Raw genomic sequence first — 8338 nt, 5'->3', positions numbered from 1 at the left:
ACGGGAGGGTGTAACGGGGGTGTAACGGGGGTGTGAAGGGTAACAGGGGGGTGTAACGAGGGTGTAATGGGTGTGCAACGGGGCTGCGAAGGGTAACAGGGGGCTGGAACGGGTGTGCAACGGGGGTGCGAAGGGTAACGGGGGGGTTGAACGAGGAGGTGGAACGGGGGTGCAACGGGTAACGGGGCCGTAATGAGGGGGTAATGGGTGTGCAATGGGTAACGGGGGTGCAACGGGGGTGCAAAGGATAATGGGGGAGTGTAATCGGGGTGCAACAGGGAACGGGTGTGCAATGGGGGTGCGAAGGGTAATGGGAGGGCACAACGGGGATGCAACAGGTTACGGGGCTGTAATGGGTGTGCAACAGGGGTGTGAAGGGTAACGGGGGGACGGGTGTGCAACGGGTAATGGGGCTGTAATGGGGGTGTAGCAGGTGTGCAATGGGGTGCAAAAGGGTAACAGGGGGGTGTAACGGGTGTGCAATGGTTAACAAGTGTGCAATGGGAGTACGAAGGGTAACGGGGGGCTGTAACGGGGGTGTAGTGGGTGTGTGCAATGGGGGTGCAGTGGGTAACAGGAGGGTAGAACGAGTGTGCAATGGGCAGTGGGGCTGTAGTGTGGGTGTAATGGGTGTGTGATGGGTAATGGGTGTGCAACATGGGTGTGCAACGGGGGTGCGAAGGGTAACGGGAGGGTGGAACGGGTGTGCAACGGGTAACGGGGCTGTAATGGGGGTGTAATGGGTGTGCAATGAGGGTGCAGTGGGTAACAGGAGGGTAGAACGAGTGTGCAATGGGCAGTGGGGCTGTAGTGTGGGTGTAATGGGTGTGTGATGGGTAATGGGTGTGCAACGGGTGCAAAGGGTAACAGGTGTAATGGGAGTGCAAAGGGTAACAGGGCTGCAATGGGGGTGCAATGGAGGTGCAAAGGGTGTGTAATGGCTGTGCAGAGGGTAATGGGTGTGCAAAGGGGGTTTAACAGGTTGTGTGGGGTAATGGGGTGCAAAGGTTGTGTAATGAGTGTGTAAAGAGGGTATAAAGGGTGTGTAATGGGTATACAAAGGGCAAATGGTGTAACAGATGCGTGATGGTTGTGCAAAGGGTGTGTAAAGGGTGTGTAGTGGGTGTGCAAAGGGTGTGTCATGGGGAACAGGCATGCAATGGGGGTGTGTGCAACGGGTGTGCAAAGGGTAAGGGTTGTGCAATGGGTGTGCAAAGGGTAACAAGGGTGCAATGGGTGTGCAATGGGCACCAGGGGTAGTAGGGGGGTGTGCTGTGAGTGTAAAGGGGTGAGTGGCCATGGGACGGGTGTGTAACGGGCAGGGGGTGTCATGGGGGTGTAAGGAGTCGGTGGGTGCGAGGGGGGTGTGTACGGGGCAGGCGGTGTGTGGGTGCAGGGGCAGTGGGTGTGTAAGGGGTGTGTAAGGAGGGGCAGTGATGTGTGCAATGGAGGGGGGGTGTGTGCACACACGGGGGGGTGTCACCCCAGTCCCACCGGGGGTTCACACCCTTGGCTTTCCCTGGGTGGCACGGCCCGGGCCCGCCCCGGGGCTGCCGTGGGTGGGGGCACACACCATGGCACACCATGGCACACCACAGCACACACAACACACCATGGCACACACAACACACCATGGCACGTGGTGGCACAACACGGCACACCATGGCACACAACAGGGCACCCCATGGCACGTGGTGGCACAACACGGCACACACAACACACCATGGCACAGCATAGCATGTCATGGCACAGCGTGGCACACACAGAGGGGGGGTGTGTGCACACACGGGGGGGTGTCACCCCAGTCCCACCGGGGGTTCACACCCTTGGCTTTCCCTGGGTGGCACGGCCCGGGCCCGCCCCGGGGCTGCCGTGGGTGGGGGCACACACCATGGCACACCATGGCACACCACGGCACACACAACACACCATGGCACACACAACACACCATGGCACATGCGGCACACCACAGCACGTGATGGAACACCATGGCACCCCACGGCACACACAACACACCATGGCACACAAGGCACAGCATGGCACAGCATAGCACACACAACACACCATGGCAGAACATGGCACCCCATGGCACAGCACAGCACATATAACACACCATGGCACACCATGGCACGTCATGGCACAGCACAGCACATATAACACACCACGGCACACATGGCACACACAACACACCGTGGCACACAAGGCACACCATGGCACAGCACAGCACACACAACACACCATGGCACACAACATGGCACACACAACACACCATGGCACAGCATGGCACACCATGGCACACACAACACACCGTGGCACACCATGGCATGTCATGGCACACCATGGCACAGCACAGCACATACAACATACCACGGCACACATGGCACACACAACACACCATGTCGCACAACATGGCACCCCACGGCACATCGTGGCACAGTGTGGCACACACAACACACCGCGGCACACCATGGCACAGCACAGCACACACAACACACCATGGCACACAAGGCACAGCATGGCACAGCATAGCACACACAACACACCATGGCAGAACATGGCACCCCATGGCACAGCACAGCACATATAACACACCATGGCACACCATGGCACGTCATGGCACAGCACAGCACATATAACACACCACGGCACACATGGCACACACAACACACCGTGGCACACAAGGCACACCATGGCACAGCACAGCACACACAACACACCATGGCACACAACATGGCACACACAACACACCATGGCACAGCATGGCACACCATGGCACACACAACACACCGTGGCACACCATGGCATGTCATGGCACACCATGGCACAGCACAGCACATACAACATACCACGGCACACATGGCACACACAACACACCATGTCGCACAACATGGCACCCCACGGCACATCGTGGCACAGTGTGGCACACACAACACACCGCGGCACACCATGGCACAGCACAGCACACACAACACACCATGGCACACAACATGGCATCCCAATGGCACGGCCCAACTGGCCCACACAACACACCGTGGCACATACACAACACACCATGGCACGTCATGGAGCACCGTTGCACAGCATGGCATACACAACACACCATGACACAGCATGGCATGCCACGGCACACACAATACACATGGCACACCACAACACACCACGGCACACCATGGCACAGCACAGCACACACAACACACCATGGCACACACCATGGCATCTCATGGCACATCATGGCACACGATGGCACACACAGCACACACAACACACCATGGCACACACAACACACCATGGCACACACAACACACCATGGCACGTGGTGGCACAACACGGCACACACAACACACCATGGCACACAAGGCACAGCATGGCACAGCATAGCACACACAACACACCATGGCAGAACATGGCACCCCATGGCACAGCACAGCACATATAACACACCATGGCACACCATGGCACGTCATGGCACAGCACAGCACATATAACACACCACGGCACACATGGCACACACAACACACCGTGGCACACAAGGCACACCATGGCACAGCACAGCACACACAACACACCATGGCACACAACATGGCACACACAACACACCATGGCACAGCATGGCACACCATGGCACACACAACACACCGTGGCACACCATGGCATGTCATGGCACACCATGGCACAGCACAGCACATACAACATACCACGGCACACATGGCACACACAACACACCATGTCGCACAACATGGCACCCCACGGCACATCGTGGCACAGTGTGGCACACACAACACACCGCGGCACACCATGGCACAGCACAGCACACACAACACACCATGGCACACAACATGGCATCCCAATGGCACGGCACACCTGGCACACACAACACACCGTGGCACATACACAACACACCATGGCACGTCATGGAGCACCGTTGCACAGCATGGCATACACAACACACCATGACACAGCATGGCATGCCACGGCACACACAATACACATGGCACACCACAACACACCACGGCACACCATGGCACAGCACAGCACACACAACACACCATGGCACAGCATGGCACATCATGGCACGTCTTGGCACACACAACACACCATTGCATGTCATGGCACACCATGGCACAGCACAGCACACACAACACACCATGGCACACACCATGGCATCTCATGGCACATCATGGCACACACAGCACACACAACACAGCGTGGCACACACAACACACCATAGCACACACAACACACCATGGCACACCACAGCACGTCATGGCACAGCATGGCACACACAACACACTATGGCACACACAACACACCATGGCACAGCACGGCACACGCAAAACACAATGGCACACACAACACACCATGGCACAGCACGGCATCACCATAGCACACACAACACACCATGGCACACCACAGCACGTCATGGCACAGCATGGCACACACAACACACTATGGCACACACAACACACCATGGCACACACCATGGCACACACAACACACCATGGCACAGCATGGCACACCACGGCACGTCATGGCACAGCACGGCACACGTAACACACCACGGCATACCACGGCACGCTGCCTGCCCGGCCTGTTCCAACAGCTCGGCCACGTGTCCCGCAGTCGCCCTGATGGCTGGCGAGCCCAGGCTTGCCACCACCATCACCATCACCATCATCACCACCTCCGCGGTCCCTACCTGCAGCTCCGGGCTCGTGGGGGACACGTGTGTGAGCTGCGGGACACGTGTGTGAGCTGTGGGACACGCACGAGCGGCACAGCCATGTGCTGGCACCCTCCTCTGCCCGCGCACACGTTTCCCTACCTGTGGCATCTCCATGGGTTGCCCCCTTCCCCAAAAAGCCCCCACCGTCCCCCGCCAGCTCGGAGGCAGGTCCCCGCGCTGTGCGTGGCTGGTGGCTGGGGAAACTGAGGCAGGGCCGAGGGCTGGGGGGGAGGAGGGAGGAGGGAGATACCCGTCGGCAGGAGCTGCGGTCGCACCCACAAACCGCAGGTGGGGGACGGCGGTTTCCTCTCGCTGGTGACAGCGGTGACAGTGCAGTGACAGCGCCCAGGATGGGCTCCCAGCTCCCCAGCCCATCCCACGGGGGGACATGGCGCGTTTCGGTAACGGAGCCCCCCCCCCGAGCCTGGCGGGGGTCTCTGCTGGCATCCCCCGGGGTGATGCCACCAGGGCACGGCTTCGGGGCCACCAACTCCCCGTTTTGGCACTTGAAAGCAGCAGGGATGTGGTTTTCCCCCTCCCCGCGGCGACGGGGACGCTCCATCATCCCGGCCCTTTTTTTTGGGTGCCAAAAATCACGGCGAGCGCCCTGAGCTGGCAACGGCTCCCGCTCAACCCCCCCCTCCTCTGCTTCCGCGGCCCCGCGCCCGGGGCAGGGGGACAGGCACCGACAGGTCTCCCTCCGGCTTCTCCCACCTCTTGAGAAAATAAAATACCAAAAAAATCCCCAAAATAAATAAATAAATAAATAAATAAGATCAAAAGCAGGGCATTCTGGGGGCCGGGGGATGCTCGGAGCCGGGGGGTGGGTGCAGCCGGAGCAGCCGAGGTGGTCCCTGCCGGTCCCGCAGCCAGGGCTGGGGTGTTTTGGGATGGATGCTGCTGGGGATGCAGGTTGCCCCGGCAACGGTTGCTAAGGAAAAAAAAAAAAAAAAAGGTTCCTTGGTGAAAATGTCCAGCCATATTCGTGTGTCCGTCACGGTCTCAGGGAGAGTCCCCAGTGTCCGGTGAGCTGGGCACGGCTTTTTCCAGCTTTTCCCAACTTTTCCCACATGGGAAAGCGTTGGAGGACCCCAAATGTGGGGTCAGGGGAGCAGGCTATGCCGTGCCATGCCACGTTAATTGGCTAATTGCTGATTAACACCCCGTTGGCCCAGCCGTGCCCTAATTATGGGATGGGATGCGTTTCCGTGAGCCCACAGCTCTGGGACAGTGGGACATCCCGGGAAAGGGGGGTGGCACTGGGACACTCGTGGGGCTGGAGCCATCCCCGGGGGGGACCAGCAGCTCCAGGGGGGGGTTCTGCTCCTGCCGGGATCTCCTGCCCATCGCCACGGCCCATCCCTGGGAAAGCCGCCTCCCGGAGCAGCAATAGGATTACACGGGACTGAGTCTCCCAGCAATGAAGGGAGAAATAAATCCTGTCAGGCAGGACGGGATTTATTAGACTTCAATATTCCGGGAATAATGAGGACATTTCTCTCGGCTTGTAATATCACGGGACCCAACAGGATCACAACAAGGATTGATGTCCCCGTGCCTTTCCGTAGCGCTGGGGGGGGTTTTCAGCTGGGGAGAGGAAGCGGTGGGGGGAGACGGCTCGCCTTTCTGAAGATCACAGAATGACATGGGATTGGAAGGGACCTCTGGAGATCATCCAGTCCAACCCCCTGCCAGAGCAGGGCCACCCAGAGCAGGTCCCACAGGAACGTGTCCAGGTGGGTTTGAATGTCTCCAGAGAAGGAGCCTCCACCACCTCCCTGGGCAGCCTCTTCCCGGGCTCTGCCACAGCAAAGAAGTTCCTCCTCCTGTTTAGGTGGAACTTCTTACATTCAGGTTTGTCCCCATTTCCTCTTGTCCTGTCCCTGGGCACCACTGAAAAAAGACCAGCCCCATCCTCCTGACACCCTCCCTTGAAGTATTTATGAGCATTGATCAGATCCCCCCTCAGCCATCTCTTCTCCAGACTCAAGAGACCCAAGTCCCTCAGCCTCTCCTCGGAAGGGAGATGCTCCAGGCCCCTCACCATCTCTGTAGCCTCTGCTGTCCCCTCTCCAGCAGTTCCCTGTCCTTCTGGAACTGGGGAGCCCAGAACTGGTCCCAGTGCTCCAGATGGGGCCTCCCCAGGGCAGAGCAGAGGGGCAGGAGAGCGGGATGGTGGGGCATCATCCCCCTCGGGCCTCCCCAGGGCAGAGCAGAAGGGCAGGAGAGCAGGATGGTGGGGCATCATCCCCCTCACCTCCAGAAGAGCCGTGGCCCTGGGGCTCCCCAACAGAGGTGGCTCTGTTCCGTCTCCCCATCCCCCCCGGCGAGGGCTGGCGCTGCCCCCGGATGAACCCCAAACCAACACCCACCACCCCAGGGTGGGGACCTTTGCTCGGGTGGGGTGGGAGAGACCCACTGACCACCCCCGCATTAATCCCGAACTCCAGAAACCCCCATTGCGCTGCCGGGGGGGACATTGCCGTGAGGAAAAGAGGTGGGAGAGGTGGAAAACAGAAGGGGACGTGGCCACCCCAACACCACCTCCATCAGCCCTTCCTGGCTCCGGTCCCCATGGGACGATGTCTCCCAGGGGCCAGCCCCACACTCTTCCTCCCTCCCTCCCATCTCCTGCCAGCTGCGGGAACGCCATCACGCTCTGCCCCACGGCCTGCCCCACATCCCACCACGGTCCTTGGGATGGCCCACGCGGTGCACCCCCCAGTTCAGAGGTAGCCACCTCTCCACCTCCTCCCACCCCAAGAGCTGGACCTTTTATTCCCTCATCCCGAAGCAGCTTTTTAAATGCAACCTCCATCCCTGCGGCCCCAGAACAGCCCCCCCAAGGAGCTCCATCGAGGCAAACCCACGGGCACGGGGCAGACGCGGCCGTTTTTACGGCGGCAGAAGCCCCGACGGTCCGGGCACGCGGGGACAATCGCCGCCTTGTTCGGGTCCCGGCCGCACAAGGGGCCCCTTCAGGCGGCCGGGGAAGGGGGGAGCTCCGCGGGGAGAGGTGACGCTGGGGCCATCACGGGGGGGGGACTCCTTGGAGGGACAGAATTACCCCCAGCAAACGCCCCCGGGTGAGCCCTGACCCACACGGGAGCTTCACGGAGAAGATGGCTCAAGGTGGGAACATCTTGAAAGAGGGACCCACGTGTCCCGGGAGCTTTGCTCCTTCCAGAAAGGAAGGGTTGGGGGGAGGAGCGGGGCCATCCCCCTTCGTGGGAAGGATGATGGGCAATGGAAATAGCGAGCAGATTGGCTTTTGGCTTTTTTTTTTTTTTTTAATTATTCCCCCTTCGTGGGAAGGATGATGGGCAATGGAAATAGCGAGCAGATTGGCTTTTGGCTTTTTTTTTTTTTTAATTATTATTATTATTTTCCCCTTCCTAAGCAGCCAAGCTGTGTGTTTCTGGAGACCTGTAAATCACTCCTCGTCCTCAGGAAGGAGAGGGGAGGGATACATGATCCAACCAGGCAAAAACGCGGGACGCTCGGGAGCGCGGGGGGGACCAGCCCCAGGCTGGAGGCTGCCTCCCGGCCGTCCTGCCCGGCCCCGTCCCAGCTTGCCAGCCCCGGGGAACTGGCAACCTGGAGGTGGGCACCCCA

This window comes from Calidris pugnax, unplaced genomic scaffold, assembly GCF_001431845.1.
Source record: "Calidris pugnax isolate Ruff unplaced genomic scaffold, ASM143184v1 scaffold292, whole genome shotgun sequence".
Taxonomy (NCBI): Eukaryota; Metazoa; Chordata; class Aves; order Charadriiformes; family Scolopacidae; genus Calidris; species Calidris pugnax.
This window is presented reverse-complemented; position numbering follows the sequence as displayed.